The 16,039-nt window shown below is 41.4% G+C and overlaps 1 protein-coding gene across 8 annotated transcripts in view; it reads right to left on the reverse strand.

Annotated features, from left to right (window-relative positions):
* The window catches only part of PLXNB2 (plexin B2), a 248,422-nt gene that overhangs the window by 197,691 nt on the left and 34,692 nt on the right, over nucleotides 1-16,039 (reverse strand). For 3 of the 8 annotated variants that reach the window (XM_086886943.1, XM_086886945.1, XM_086886946.1), the window contains exon 3: nucleotides 8,303-8,376. The exons of the other annotated variants lie outside the window; for them this stretch is intronic. The gene's annotated coding sequence lies outside the window, so the exon portion shown is untranslated. The remainder of the gene's footprint in view (nucleotides 1-8,302; nucleotides 8,377-16,039) is intronic. 8 annotated transcript variants of the gene reach the window in all.

Genomic DNA, 16,039 nt, shown 5'->3' on the forward strand with positions numbered 1-16,039 from the left:
TCCTAAGAAAAGCCAACATGTTATCAGGAGATTTAATTTCACTCTAATGGTGCCCAGGTTTGAGTCAGAAACTTTGATGGTGTCAAAAAGCAACAAGAGATCAGGCAGACAATGCTGGGACGGACAAGGCTGTTCCCACTCTGCTTTCTCAACGCAAATTTCAAACACTGGAATTCCATGGATATTATTAAATACACATCAGGCTGAACTACATGAGCTCCTCTACCTAGAACTCCATCCAAAAGCCAGCCACTGGATGATAACAAGTCTCATTTCAAACTGTTTTTTGTGGAGACCAAACCTATGCTGATCTCACTTTCAAAGACAATACAATACTTGGACGGAAAACGAAGATCCGAAGAAAATACCAAAATTAAACCTTCTGAATTGTTTCTCCAAAATGAAGGGGTTTATTACCTGACTATAATGCAAGAGATGAAGTAGATCTGAGAACAGCCAGAAGAACATATCAGAACTGAATTAATTATGGGTTTACTTGGGAGAGAAAGAAAATACTTGAAGAGTTCGTTTTCACTTGAGCTGGTTGGGAGACATGTGTACTGCAGAGGGGATCAATTTTTCTCCTGTTGGGAAAGCCTCACTCAAAGTCCCACCACATTCTTGGTAGATACCACCATGAATCAAGGAATGAACAAGCCTGCAGTTTCACTTGTTCAATGTTTTTTTGTTATTGTTGCTGAGTCTGAAGGCAGGCTGCAAGGAGAATGAAGACTTAAATTAATTTTTTTTTTCAAAATAGACAGACACCTTTGAAAGCAAGAGAGGCAAATTACAGCTAAGGCCTGAAGGGAAACTCAGTTCCTTCAGCACTAAAGGGAACAATGCATCTTTGTGTAATGGAAACAGATTTAATCAGTCTGCTTTGGAGGAGAGCACAGTTATCTTTTACACCACAGCACTGAGAGGACAGACAACAGATCCATGGAAGGGATCCTCTGAACACAGTGCTGACTGGAGGCATTTTCAGTCCTTCCTCCTCTTCCACAGGGACTGGTTCCTACACCTTCCACAGCTCTGCTAGAAGTGACCACTCTTGCCAAGACAGTGCTTTTGTAGTATTTCAGAGACACTAGAGCAAAGGCATACAGGCAGCTCAACAGACAGATGAGGCTGAAGATTCACAGCAAGGTCCTGGCAGCACTCTCTGCTTACACTGCTGATGTGTCCTTGCCCCACAGCCCATCATCAGCTGTGCTGCATGGAAGCAACTCAACTCACAGAAAGGATGCCAAAAATAGGGGGGAAAAAAGCCCAAGCTGGATCAGTTCTGTGAAAAACTATTAAAAGATTACAAAGGATATGTGTCTGTATGTTTTTGTCTCACACACATAGACAAACAATTTTGTCCCACAAAAAAGCAGTTTGAATTGGTGGTGAGCTTCGCTGGGGATGGAGAAGAAGTCTGAAAAGCTGAAAATTCTTCCTCTGGTTTTGCTGATGAAGGATAAAGAAAGTTGTCAAATTCCTCATTCTGTGAGTACCACCACATAGTGGCTTTCCAGCTCATAATGCTTCATGAATCAGAGAATCTTTAAGGCTGGAAAAAACCTCTACAATCACTAAATATAACAGTTAACCTAAGCTCACTTTTATAGACAAGTCCAACATTTACATGCCTTTTTAATACTTCCAGGGCTGATCATTTCCCTGGGCAGCCTGTTGCAATACATGATCATACCTTCAGTGAATAAATTATGCCCTATATCCAATCTAAACCTTCTCTGGTGCAATCTGAGGTCATTTCCTCTCATCCTGGCACTTGTTACCAGGCAGAAGAGACTGGCAAACCAATGAATTGCCTCCTCTTCTGAATCCATATTCATGCATGCTCGTACCATGCCAGAAGAGCACTTTAGTCTAACTAATCTGTAAGAAGACCAGCAGGTCCTTTTACACCTCAACCCTCACTTAATTCTCTGCTGATGACTGCATTTGTTGTTATCTTGAGGTTCTCCAGAAAGCATCAGTTGGATGTTATGTAGATCAGCTTCTCATAGTACCAAGTCTTGTTTTCAGGCACAACCATGTGGTTGCTGTAGTCAACCCACCAAGGTCTAAACTGAGGTGAGGTCAGTGTTCATCTTCTCTAAAATATTGTGTTCTCTAAACATTCAGAGAGCAAATTATGGCCACCAGCTGTGACAAACCCTCTTGGATCCCATAACCATATACCAGAGCTAAGAATGCACACAACAACACAACCCCCAGTTTGAAGTACACACTTCCTTGACTATGTTCTTACCCAACATATACAACCACAGACCAGGAGAAAAGATTTGCCTTAATGGAAGTCACAAGCACTAGTTACAACTTGTAGCCAGACATCATCTCCCAGCTTCAGTTCCACCAGCTGGAGAAGTGACTGTCTTCAGCACAGTGCTTGTCCAGACTCCTGTGGATATTATCAGCCTTCAAAGCTTACAGCAGAGTCATTTAGATGATACTCCCTCCCTTGCCTGTATCTGCCAAAACCAACCAGGTGTGTGCAGGCCTATTATTCAAACTATCCCTGCAAATTCTGACCAGCTGACAGAGCCGTCAGAAGAGGAGCTGTTTTCTGCCTAACAGCTCTTGATGTCAACTCTTGTGTTTCTGTAGGATGAGAGAAGATTAAGAGCAAAATTAGATGTTCACCTCCATGACCAAAGGGGAGCACCTCTCACCATCAGCTAGGGGATGCTGGCAGCACAAGATGTGTTATATCTTCAAACAGTAATGGAAGGGAACAACTGCAAAATCAATGAAGTGCAGGAAAGACCGGAATTAACTGAGCAACTGAGGCATGACACCTTCCCTAGGGCAGCATGAGGAGGCTGTGACAGAACTTAACCTTATACTAGCTTCCTCCCAGGTAGACCACAAACATATGAGTAGAAGAACCTACCCTTTCTAATTGGAAGAATTGTGGGGGGGGGAAGCAGTGGGGAGAAAGCACAGGGTAGAGAAAAAATAGAATTTATTAATTGGAAAAAGGAGTAGAAGCAGAGTAATCCTATCGTAAACAACTTCCCCCCAAAATCCCCTTAAACTGCTTCTGGGCCATTCCTGTTCTCTCTCCAAATACTTCTGTTTCTTAAAGCAATGGCCCATGCCCCTTATAAGAGGAAAACTGCTGGTGCCACAAAACATATAAGTAGTGGAGTGGTGAGGAAGCAATTAAAAACAGAACAAGTGTATGTACTGGGGGAGAAAGTGTTCACTGCTTACAGCCTGGAAAAGGTCATAAGGGACAGTGGCACACAACCAAAAAATGATAAATGGATTTGGCATCTGCATTAACTTCTCGGTAAAATCCCATGAAGAGTTTTGCTGGCTTTTATTACCATGTGTGCACAAATCCAAAACACACATGCTGTGTTGATTCAATCCACAACTACAGTGCTTTTGTGTCCATTTTTGCTCAGTTCTCATTGCATCCTCTTTTTTCCTGCAGAAGTAAAAACCTTCTACCTTTCTTGCAAGCAAAACTCTTCCTGAAAAATAATTCCACTTAATCAGAAATGGTTCCCAGCCTTCACACTTGGTGAGCAGAAAGCAGTAAGTTCTGTGAAGGATTTAGACTCAATGAGTTTTGGGGACAGAGCACTGCGGTGCTTAGGCTTGTTTCTCACACACCATTACAATGGTTGGTCCACACAGCATGATGAGTATGTGCAGAGCTCCTCTGCTTCCCTACTCTGTGGTTTCAGTTTCTAAATGGATGACTATAACTATAAATGTATAATAGGTTTGAAAAAATAATCTTATCCAGAGCAAATGGAAAACCAAAATCATCAACTATGGAAAATGAAGGGTTCTACTAAAAATAACTGTGGTATTTCTGGTTTTGCCAAAACCAGTATTTTCAAATAAGCTGGGGACAAATGTATCTCAGTGGCCACTTCCTGAGCTTGAAGACAGATGTCAACAGTCTCTTTTTCCTTACAATCAAAAACCAGCAGAATGAAATTACTAAGTGCAGACAATTTAACTGCTCCATGATAAGCTTACCAATGGCACTAACAAGACAGGAAAGAATCACACCAAATATAGACTGCTGTTCTTTGGAAGACCCATAAAGAACAGCTGAGAAATGGAGGAGGAGGCAACTGGAGAGTGAGAAGGACTAGAAAAGACTGAAGAGGGGACCAGAGTAGCAGAGACTCTTTCTGAAGAGAGGGGAAGTACTAGAGGCATGGGGAACTTAAAGCTCCATAACCGTTAGGAGATTGTAGCAACAGAAGAAGCAATAGCTTTCCCCTCGGAGCACTTGGAGTATGAGGGAATAATAAAACTTTTAGACATCTACTGGCAAGCCAAATTTCACAGTGAATAGGTGTCTTCAGACATGGGCCAGGAATGATGGCCCAGCATTACCTCCCCAAACATCTGCCCCTGGGAGAGTCAGTGGTGTGCCACCCAGCTTCCTCAGAGGTGGGGAAATTGCTGCTTTCCTCCTTCTTGTCTATTTTTTATTTCACTCTGTAGTTTTGTCAAATGCAGAAACTGCCAAAACCCCAAGGGCTTTCAAAATGGAACTCAGAATTTTAAGAAAAACAAAGGAAAGGTTTGGTCTCCATGGCTCAACTGTTATGCCAAAGTGCATTGTAGGTAATTTAAAAAAATATACTAGTTCCAGAAGGGTGTCAAAAATGAAACCTCATAGTTTGATAGTTGAAGTATGACAGTTTGACTATTAATGCAACAGAGAAAAAGGAAAAAGAAGCTTCTTCAAAGCATTTGTTCCATGAGTCACATGAAAAGAAAGAGCAAAGACTGCTTTTTATAAGTAGTATTTGGTAGCAAAGGTTAGAAAAAGTCAAATACCTAATTAACTTATTTGCGGAGAGGAACAGCTGGTATGTTTTAGTGAAGATAAACATACAGTCTATCCTTGCTGTTTGAGAGTTGATCTTTTTTCTTCACAGGCTTTTCTGAAATTAGCCATTGCCTTACTCAGCAGCAGAAGAGGAAGCTACCGCTAAGCATCAAGTAATTAATTCCTAAGTTCCACGAAAGGTAGTATTAAATATGCTTATCTATATATTTTTTTCTGAATTAGATATGCATGGAAAAGGATAGGAATTGTGATGAAGCTGTGGGCAGAAGGGAAGGGAAGGCAAGGCTGCAAGATTCCTCTGGTTTAGAGTGTTTTTTCAGAAAAATGTTAACACAAATTTTTTAAAAAATTCCCTGCTAGTAAGATGAGTTGTCATACTTTCTGGAGAAGAGTATAAATGAGCATTTTAAAACAGAAGACTTTGTAGACACAGATTGTGTTTTCCACATCAAGTGCAACTTTTCCTTTTGTAATTTATACTGTAATTTGAAAATGCCAATTGAAGGGTTATGCAAGCTTCTGCTGTGAAGCAAAACCTGGAAGGTGCTTCCATATTTCTCTCTAAATTAAGATGAAGCAAAGACTTGAAAAATATTCTAATGAATGGAATTTCTAAAAAGCCCTCTTTTCAATGAACTGTACATTGGCTTCCTTCTGTGATCAGCTTTATATTCTTGATTGAATATCTCAGTTTGTTTTTTCCCTACTGATCAAAACCATACCCACACAGGTCCCCCATGTTCATGTACTAATCTCTCAGATGCCAGTCCTCAGTGCCCATATCAAAGTTGTTAGCATGAGCAGTTCCTATGCACTACATGGCTCGTGGCTTTTGAAGATGGCTGAGTGAAACACTCATCCACAGTGTTCCTCTTGGAGGTTATACATGCCTCTCTTTACAGGAATGCTAGAACACTCCATGCTTTCCTGTAATGTCTACCCCAAGCAGGCAGTAGTAGGACCCCAGTGGTAAAGGTCCCTCCTTCACGCCACAAGCCAGGATCTTGCACATCTGCACTCTGAGAGCCAAGCAGAGGTCCCTGCCTGCCTTGTCACCCTTACTCTTTACACCATCTCTTCTTCTTTCTGCAGAAGGCTGTCACAGTTTGGTTCACATCCGTGCTCCGTGGCTCCTGCTGGAAAGCACGGGGCCCAATGAAGAGTGTAATGCAACTAGTTGTGTGAGCAGCTGCTTCCTACCACACGCCTGCCAGCAGATAGAGGTGAGGAAGCCAAGAATGTGTGTGTATAGAGGCACATATGTTACCACTCTCCTTCCTATTGTCCTCCCTGGCCAGCTAGGTCAGAAGTCAGCAGCAGGAGTGCCAGCAGGGTTTGAATGGGGCACAGCAGGATTGAGGGCTTGGGGCCAAGGGATATGCAAGAGGCAGCATTTCCTGGCTCCCATGGGGTTCAGCTACAGACAAGGCATGATGGCCACCAACAGCATGATGTCTCTTCAAGGGACAAGATTTCTCAACTCTTGAGTTTACAGGCATAGCCTTTATGGGTCAGCCTCTCATTTGAGAGAGCAAAACCTGGCATAGCCCTCTGAAGAGACTGCCAACCTACAGCTGCTAATTTATGAATTACTAATTCATAAATGTAGAGCTTTGGGGAGGTCTCTTTGTCAGAAAAGCAGCACAGAGTGTCTCTGGCAAGCAGAAGCAGTACGGCAGGGAGTTAGAGGGGTTATGAGACACACCCTGCTCCCTGGTCTCCAGCACTCGGATGTGTGGGTTTTAAGACTTTTTTTTTTTTTTCCCCCTCCAAGATTCAGAGGCACCCCTCAGCTGCCTGACCTGGTAAACTTAGGACTGCTGCAGCACCTCATGAATATCAGTCCTCTCCCACCCTATTCACCTTCATCAAATGAACATCAAAGACTATCCTGAAGTGCTTGGGAGGGAAAGTTAACATTTACTGTATATTAAATGTGAACTGAATACACTTCAGTTCACCTTTGCTTTTACATATAAGTCAGAAGGTTGAATCATACTGGGACAGGACTGACCTACTCAGGTTTTGCTCAAGTTATTGAGGTTGCTTAGTTATTTCTTTTAAGCCAGACTCTTAAAGAGTCTGGCAGACAAGGCTGCAGGGGAGCCTCAATGTTTCTGAAATTCTCATTAGGCATCTAGCTGTAATCTGAACCCACAGCCTTAGCATACAAATATTTGACCTTTCATTACTAGACCCATGTTCTGCAGAGGAGATGCTATTGTGAGAGCTCTGCCCTGTCTCCTGTGAGCATTCTCATAAAGCTACATTACACATCTTGACGTACTGAGAAACTCCTACACTGCAAGGAAGAGAGGACAACATATAAGATTTAAAGAGGGCTCCTTTCAGCTTCTAGTACCTGTAGTTAGATATGCAATCATTCTGCATTCAGAAAAAAATTGGACAATTCCTGAAACTTAGACCCCTTTATTCAGAATTAACTGCATATCTCTACTCAGCAGAGACATCTTCTGCACAGCCAGTCCCTCTGCCAGCAGCTGACTAAGCCTCAAGGATGGAGGGAAAGAAGAAAGAAGTAGGCTGGATTTTTGCCTTGTCTGCCAGACTTCCCCCTAAGATTGAAAACCTAACTTGCAAAGAATGAGTTTCCTTACAAGAACATTTTTAAGGCAGAGTATAGCAAATGCTAGTCCCCAGCCCTGCAGCAGCAGCAGCTTCTGCTAGGGCAGATGTAGGGATCATAAAATCAAGGGAGGGAAAAAAAGTAAATAAAAAACTTGATTCCTTACATTCTTGATTCCTACAAGGCAGTGTAGGAGCACAACAGGATTCTGAACTGCATATTTTTATTTTTCATGCTAAAAGCAAATCAATCACCCTAGACACAGACTCCTTAACACTCAGGACAGATTATAAGCACAACTTGCTCATCACTGGCACGGCCCCCCAACTTTTAACAGTCACTTTATTTAAAACCTGCAAGCTAGATTTGAGCCTTCTGCACAGAGAGGTCCAGTATGCCAAGTTGCAACTCAAAGTGACTCTTACTACCAGACTATAAACCCCTGAAAATAGGGCTAAGAGTTCATTATGAAGCTGGTGACAGACTCCTAATTATAGTGGTGCTATCAAGCATGATAAAGGCTGGTTGGTTTTATTATAGTCTCATCCAAAGACTTGTTGATGCTGGATTAGCTCATCTTTTCACTCCTGTTGAACTGCCATATGTTTCTTTTTCTCCTTTATGTAGCATTTGGCAGGAGTTATTTGTCAGCATTTAGAAAAAGAAAACATGTCTCCAGAAACTTAATTTCTAGTTCTTTCCATGCAAAGTTTCTTGTTTTACTTGTTAAAACCTTAGAAGCTGCATTTTCATGTCTAAAGCAAAACTGGATCAGAAAAAGTTACTATTAAAACACATAAGTATGGACAGTCTTAAACTGTCCTGATCACAATACTGCAGTATAACATCTCAGTATACTTTAAAGAAACAGATACCTCCATAAAAAGCTGTCTCTTTCTCCCTCCCCTTCCACACCAATTCTGCCCGATTTCATATCCACTTCAAATATCTGCAAGTAAATCAGAGCAAAATGCAGCATTTTACTAATAGATTTGATTATTTATTCATCACTACCACCTACCAGCATTGTTGCAAAGATCCAAATTATACAGAACCAGTCACAGGAATAAAACCAATATTAATGCAAGGGCTTTTAAAAAAGCCTCTTGTTTAGCAGCTGTGAACCCACTGAATGTCACAAGCTTAGCTAATACACCATAGGAGAAAGGATTTAATTGCTTCTAATCCCAGATATCAGACAGTTGGGAAGAACTGAGCAGCACCTGTATGGAGACAAACCTGAAAACCAGAACAGTACTGTTGCTGGACAGAAAAGAGATCTCCAACAGCCATTTCTTGACTTGATAGACTTTGGAGAAAAACTGAAGCTATGGTAGAGTTCACAGAGGTAGCCAGAGGAGAGACAGATTATTTCAGCTATGCATCAAAACATGCCCAGAAAAAGTGGGGTAGGGGGCACCATCAGCTTCAAATATGGAGCAGAATTCAGCAACAGGTGAGGATTTTACTGCCCCATGTCATTTGAATCAGACACACTTAGGGCATCACTTCCCATCGCCCTTGCTCCCCTCCCTCAGCTTCCTCTTCAGTAAGAGCACTTCTGCTATGGCAAACAAGGTATTATTCCTCTGTAGGCATCTCCTGTGAATGACATACTCCCCAAACAAGTGCCATGGGCTCATCTCCAGATGGAAAGAAACACAGTTTATTTCAGAGGGGAAAAAAAGAAACGACCTTGAAAGGTCACAAAAAGTGACCTAGGGGTAAGATAATGAGAACTAATAGAGCACTTGTGAGAAAAGGAAGGTCACCTATCACACTTGCTATTCAGCTCTGCTAAGTGGTTTTATTGATGGCTCATTAAAGGATTCTTATCCACCTTCAGCCTCAAAGTGGTTTTATAAAACAGACAATAAGAAAAAAACAAAACAAAACAACAAAATTGCCTTAGGTTTAAAGTATCTTAGCCTGATATCATTATGCACCGAGAAGTGCATAATGAAGGCATGAATTTTAATTAAATTTTATTTTTAAATTTAAGTGCAGTCTTCCTGCAGCCATGCCTTATCACCAACTGAAAGTTCATGCCTTTGGATAGCTGAACCCCACCATAATCCAGTTTGCCTGAAAATAAGTAGCATAATTGATTTCATAATTCTCTGAGCGCTTTGGTGTAGGCTTTTGACTGTCCCACCATTTGCAGGTGTAGATATGTAGTAGATAAAGATTGATGCTTGTGTGCCAGCCCAGAGATGCTGAGCCTGCCAGTTTTAGGAGCTCTGCAAAACAAGCCACGAGATGGTTCCACAATTTCAACGTAAGTAGGCCAATAGAAAACTGAATGAATAAGGCCATTTTGATGGCTAGGCCATACCTACTGTAAGCAGTGGACTGGCAGCACAGATAACAGCAGGCAGATTTCCCTGCTTTCCCTTTTTTTTTTTTTTTTTCCCTTCAGACACTGTCAGTAAATGCTGTAGGGAGGGACTGAAATTTCACCAGCACCTGCAGTAACATGCAGGCATGAGTAGCACCCAGCTTCAACAGAGTCTTTATAGAATACCAAAGAATAACTAAAGAGCCACATGTCACTGGTGAAAAACCTAGTGAACAAAGGCAAAGGTAATTTCAGTGTTGGTTGCCTGTAGTGTTATATGATAAATAATCTGATTTCTGCAATTATATCCTGGAAAAAAACCAAAAAACTATTGACAAGCACTATTAATAAATTTGATTTTTGGCTTGCAATTTGTAGCTTAACAGATGACAGTTACAAGGAATGAATTAAGCTAACTGCTACTGTGAACAGTGTATAGGTGCATACACATCCATTACCTATAAGGGACCTCTTCATATATTATACACGCCTTAAATCTCCCAAAAGCACTCAAAAACTGTCTTGCAGACACGATTGCATTCTGCCCCATTTAAATATTTCATTTAAATGAAAGGCCATCCTTTATATGGCTTAGGCTCAGTCAAGAGCCGTAGGGAAGTTGGGCACCGCGTGTCCCCGCGTGTCCGCGCACAGACCCAGGCTCCTGGGGCTGGGTTGGAACCAGTCTCCCCTCTCTGAAGACCAGAGTTGCACAGCCTGCAGGCACCTCTTCTATGGGAAAATTAGCTGCCATGTATTAAAGATCTGCTAGCTGCTGTTAACTGAAATGTTTTGAGAACTTGCACATCAACCTGTTTTGGTCAATATTCACAGAAAAGGCACAAGCATCTGTGACAGCAACATCTCTCTGTTGCCAAATCCTGCCTCTGAGCTGTTAAAAGAAAATGTCACTTAAATTTAACAGGACTAACAAGGTATTTTCTCAGTCCTCTTTCTTGGAAACAGCTGAGTTCTCTGGGTAAACGCTGTTTTTTCTTTTTAAATAATAATAACAGAATATTCAGCAAGAGGCAGACACCAAGTTAAAGAAATCTTAATGAAAGCTGTTAAAAATTGGCAAACTTGTAAGTGGCTGAAAATAGTCTTACAATGGGAAGTGTCAAACAACCTTGATAATAGGCAGCATTACCAGTCTGCTCTGTAATTCAAAATTATGTTTTATTATAGCGTTAAATATGCCTAAGCTCCGTTTACCAGTTCCACCATTGCCAGCCCAAGAGCAGCTGCTGGCCGATGGCAAATTAACAAGTTGTAGTTTTCCTGGTGTAGACAAGAGGGTAGTTGTTTCTGGCATTCAGCAGTTGGAGCAGGTTCATCTCAGCAGTTTTTATAGAGCTGAGCATGCTGGCATATGGCCATTAACACATTTCTCAGGTGGCTCCCTGCAGTAATAAGGTGGCCTGAACATATGAGAAGTAAGATCAAGTCATGTTTTTCCAGAAGCTGGTGTAAATGCAGTCAGCAGGTGACTTGAAGAAAGTACTACAAAGTACACACATCCCAGAAGTTTTGCTGTTTTGGAAAACAAATGAAAACTCCAGTTGACATTCAGGAAGCCAGGGTCTTTACTGTATCACAGGATGAGATTTATATGGTCAAGTTCAGAAAGGGGACATTTCTTCTGAGACAAAGTAATAAGTGATCTGTTTCTGTATTTCCTTCAGGAAAACAAATGGCCATTAAAGAGCCAAACCTTGAAGACCATAAATGTTTTTCCCGCAAAAGATGAGCCACGTGAGTTCCCAGCCTAAAAGACTGTCACTTTTCAAAAATTCAGAAGTTTTTAAGAGTCTCCAAGAAGCTCTTCAGATAAATCATGCAAAATGGCCCTTTTTCAAGGTGCAAGAATCACATGACACCAACCAACCTTTCACCACCCAGGACCAGTCAGTCTGTAGGAAAGGCTGCCAGTTCTAAGACAGTCTAAAATTGAAACTACAACTCACATTGTTCCTATGGAATAAAAAAAAGGAGGGGATGGACACGACACGCTTCCTAGGCTGCAGGCCCTGGGGAAGCCAGATTTTGGCCATCACAACAACCCTGGAAGTGAACCACTACCTTGGGTGTGCCAGAGAGCAGCTGCCCAGTGCCAGCAGTACAGAGGATAATGCTTCACACGAGGAGAGCATGAAAGATAAGTAGTTGCCTGTCAGCACTGGGCTGGGCACCCACTGGCATCTCTCCCGGACAAGTCACAGCAGGCAGCTGAGGCAGTTGCTGGCACAGCATCACAGTGACACAAACATGACCATATCCCCCTTCTTCTTGTCCCCTAGTTAATTCCCTCAGTCACTTTCACACTTTATTCTTCCCTTCACAAATCAAATGGCCCCTCCTGGGGGCCAAGGTTGAGGCAAGGTGATGATTTGGGGGTGTGACACACAAGACCCCAGAGGAACCAGGGCTGGACCATGTCATTCAACCTTTCATTTCTGTCTCCAAAGAGACTAGCAGTCCTCACTGAGAGAGTTACTATGATACATTTTTGAATCCTCAAAGCTTCCACACATAACAGTAAAAGATCCAGAGAAAGATTCTACTAGCAGTATATAAAAGCAAAAGGAATGGATTCAAACCAACTGTGCTGCTCAGCACAGCAGTTCAGTCAACGGCGCCTTTCACGCTGGGGATCTCAGGGGGTGCATCCCTGGGTAGTGGGACAGAAACCACTGCAAACACAGGCAGGTGCTGCCCCAAAGGTGGTGACCATTGGTTTCATCACACTGACAACACAGGGCCAGGGGCCAGTTTCCAACTGCTGGTATGCTGGCTCCTTTTTTGCCTGGTACATGCACAAGTTGAAATGCAAAGTGGGGACTGGATGTTTTTCAGAGAGATTAAATAATCTTTTGATCTTGAGAACAGAGGACAGCATCTTCACAAGCTGCATGTGCATCTTTTTCTGATGATCAAATCCCTTTGAGGTATCTTATAGAGGACATGTTCAAAACACCTCAAGTCTCAGGCTGTTTGACTAATCGAGGCTCCAGAAGTCTTGTCTGTATTCAGCAAAAATATGATTTGTTTCTTCAACATCTCTTACAGCCTCTCAGCTACATTTTCCCCATCTCAGGAGCAAACTCCACTTCTCTGATTCTTTCCATATGTCTTCCAAAAGCAGAATCTTCTGCTAAGGAATTCTTGTACCACTGGTCCCAAAGGAGCAGCTCAACATCTCTGTGGCCTTGGAATCACTTGTTGCAGGTCTCCTGTTGCCCATGGACAAAGTATACTCTGAAAACCATCCAGAACAGCTGACTTTTTAATTCTGAGACCACCAGGGCCAAGGTGAGAAGCTGCTGAACTCTCAAATGATCCAGTATGGAAGAGTGAGGAGAAGGGAGAAACAAGCTGTATTTTTGTAGGAGGGTAATAGGGATAATGACATAGATCCAAATTGGGCTAAAAACCAAGACTTTCTTTCCTGCAAGAAGGAAGTAGTAGAAAATAATTTTTACAGATTGTATCACCATGATAATAGGACAGAGACTCACTAGAGTTTCTCTCTAGAATTTCTTCCCAGAGACAGAAACACAGCAGGCTGGATTTGTCTTTTAGATTCCAGGTAACTCTTCCATGTACAGTGACTGATGACTACCATTTTGTTCTGGAATTCTCACTTCTACCCTTCAGAAAACAATCTTATTAGAAAAATAGCCTTATGAGGCTGAGAAGCAAAGAATTGCAGTTCTTCTAAATAAAGGCTCTAACAAGTATCAAGTGTTGTGACTGAAGGAGTAGCTGTACACTGAGTCTTTTTAAACAGCAAACATGGCTTAAGGAATTCCCATGTATGCCTCTGAATGTTTTGATGTCAGCTGTGTCCATTCTTGTACTATACACTGTTAATTGGCACCTGAGGCAACATGGATTTTTTAAAAAATAGACAAAACAAAAAAAGTTGTTTATATTTTAAAGTGAAATAATAAATCAACTTATTTCAGTTGTCTCTGGTCATGCAAGCACAGAGAGCAACAGAAGAAAGAGACATCCTTCTTAGGATGAACAGTAGAAAGACACTTAGGAAAAAGTTTAAGATATCTCGAGACCACAAAGAGATATGAATTTTGGAACATGACTGGAACCTGTGCCCTAATTCTGCCTGCTTGCCTATAGCACTGTATGGATATGGCAGAGCAGTCATTTACGGAAACATCATGCAGCGCTTCAATATGGAAATATTCTTGGTAACTATGTCAGTCCAAACTAAAAATAAAATATAACTGTTAGTCATTTGATCCCTGTCCAAAAGCCTGGACAACTCATTACAGGAAGTTTCTCTGTGAAGCAAGGACAGTAATAATACCTAAGAGCTCTTGAAGCTATGACCGCTGAGACAGTATTCCTTTCTTACGTAACTTTCTCTCCTATAATAGGATTTGTTATATATATATATATATATATATATATATACACACACATACCTCAGCCTCATGATATTGATAAGGATTTTTCCTTGCAAGCTACTGTTTACTTCAAAGAAGCACTGTCATCAATGGAGAAGCAACTTGTTCAGGCAGGAAGGTGTAAGAGAAAATGATTGTTCTGCATTCAAGGAGGAGAAATAACTACTCTGTCCCAGTTCTCTCACTAAAGAAGGACATTGCAAATTGAGAGAGCTTTTACTAGTAAGATAAAAATATGTGTGTTGACACAGAGTGCATTCTATTTGAAATGCATGAAGAGTTGGGGGGTCAAAGTGGGAGAGGGAGTGACATATTTCAATCCTCTGGCTGTTTTAGGGAAGGGCTCAGCTTTAGTTCTGTTAAGAAACTGAAGTCACTGAACAAGGGAGTGAAATAAAGTGCTGCAGCAAAATTTTGATGGAGCATACCAGGGAGTTTGGGCTGTTTTTCTGCATGAGAAGAGAAATGAGCAGACGTAGCACAAGCAGGAGCTCTCATGTTTCCTCCAGGCTGGGTAGAGCACAGCCACCTCCTAGCTTCCTCCTCCCTCCCCAAACCACAAACTCCTTTCCCAGCCTGCAATCTCTCTTCCCACTGCTCTGGCAAGTCTTTCTCTTTCCTTTCTTTGCCTTAGCTCCAAGTTGCCAAGCAGGTTACAAAAAAAAAAACAACAAAAAACAAACAGAAAAGAGCTGAACATATCTGCAGAAGGATGTGGGGGTTAGGGAGATCCTGTGTCATGTTAACAGATGACAAGTGTTTTGTACAAGAATCACCTTTCTGATACTGTTGGGAAAATTATTAACTTTTTTTAAAAAGATGGATAGATGGATGGATGGACCTTATTTCCTCAGATAACATTCCACTGTGTTTCTTTTCTCTCCAGCATATACATCATTAAATAAAACAATCACTCATTAGCAGTGCAAGAACATTAAAATTCAAATAAAATAGGAAGCAGAACAGCAAATAAATATACAAGAGCAAAATATCACAGAGCCAACTGAATTAGCACCACTACTCAGCTTTCTTTATATCTAGCTGAAATCTGTTTCAAGATTGAAAGCATTCAACAAGACTAAGTGATGCTAAAGAGGAGAGTTTCAAAGAACTCATTTCATAAGTATTCCTTAATATTGTAGGATATTACCTTAAATTAAGTTGAAGCAAGCCATATCTGACTATGGCTAAATTGCAGGTACTAATAGCAATAGCAAGCAAATAATGCCACCCTGACTGTGAATAGGTCAGCGTTATATTCTCATTAGACACCTTCCAGAAAAACGAAGCAAATGTGTCCCTAAAGCTGCCATTAGCACAGCATGGACTGCTGGGTGTGTCTGGCTCAGGTGCCCAAACTTTAGCAGTGGCTTTCCATTCACCAGCCTTTTGTGGGAAAACCTGAGGCTTTCAGGCACACTGAAATGGAGACTCAGGCACCCTCTCACCTGCCACAGCAGCATTTCATTTGAGTTTTGGAAGTCAGCAGGTACCATTTTCTGAGAAAGGCACAGAAGACATTATACAGCATTTTTTAAATTTGAGACATTGAGCTGTCAGCCCAAATCATTTGCTCCCACAAGTTTATAAGTGTGAGCCAAGAAGCTACTGAGGTTGATGACTTGTTAAATATCACATTATAAGAATGTTTTAAACAAAAAAACATGAAGTGTTTTAGCAACATTTAGGGACTGAAAATAAGTTCACTGTGGAAACTGCAGACCATTTAAGACATTGATCTTGAGTACCTAAATGTTCATGGAAAATGAAGAACATACAAAATTAATATACAGAATCCCCAGGAAAATGATCAATATAGCTCTAGGAAAATCAGACCTATAATC

The sequence above is a fragment of the Cyanistes caeruleus genome, chromosome 4 (genome assembly GCF_971803275.1).
Source record: "Cyanistes caeruleus chromosome 4, bCyaCae1.hap1.1, whole genome shotgun sequence".
NCBI classification, from domain to species: Eukaryota; Metazoa; Chordata; class Aves; order Passeriformes; family Paridae; genus Cyanistes; species Cyanistes caeruleus.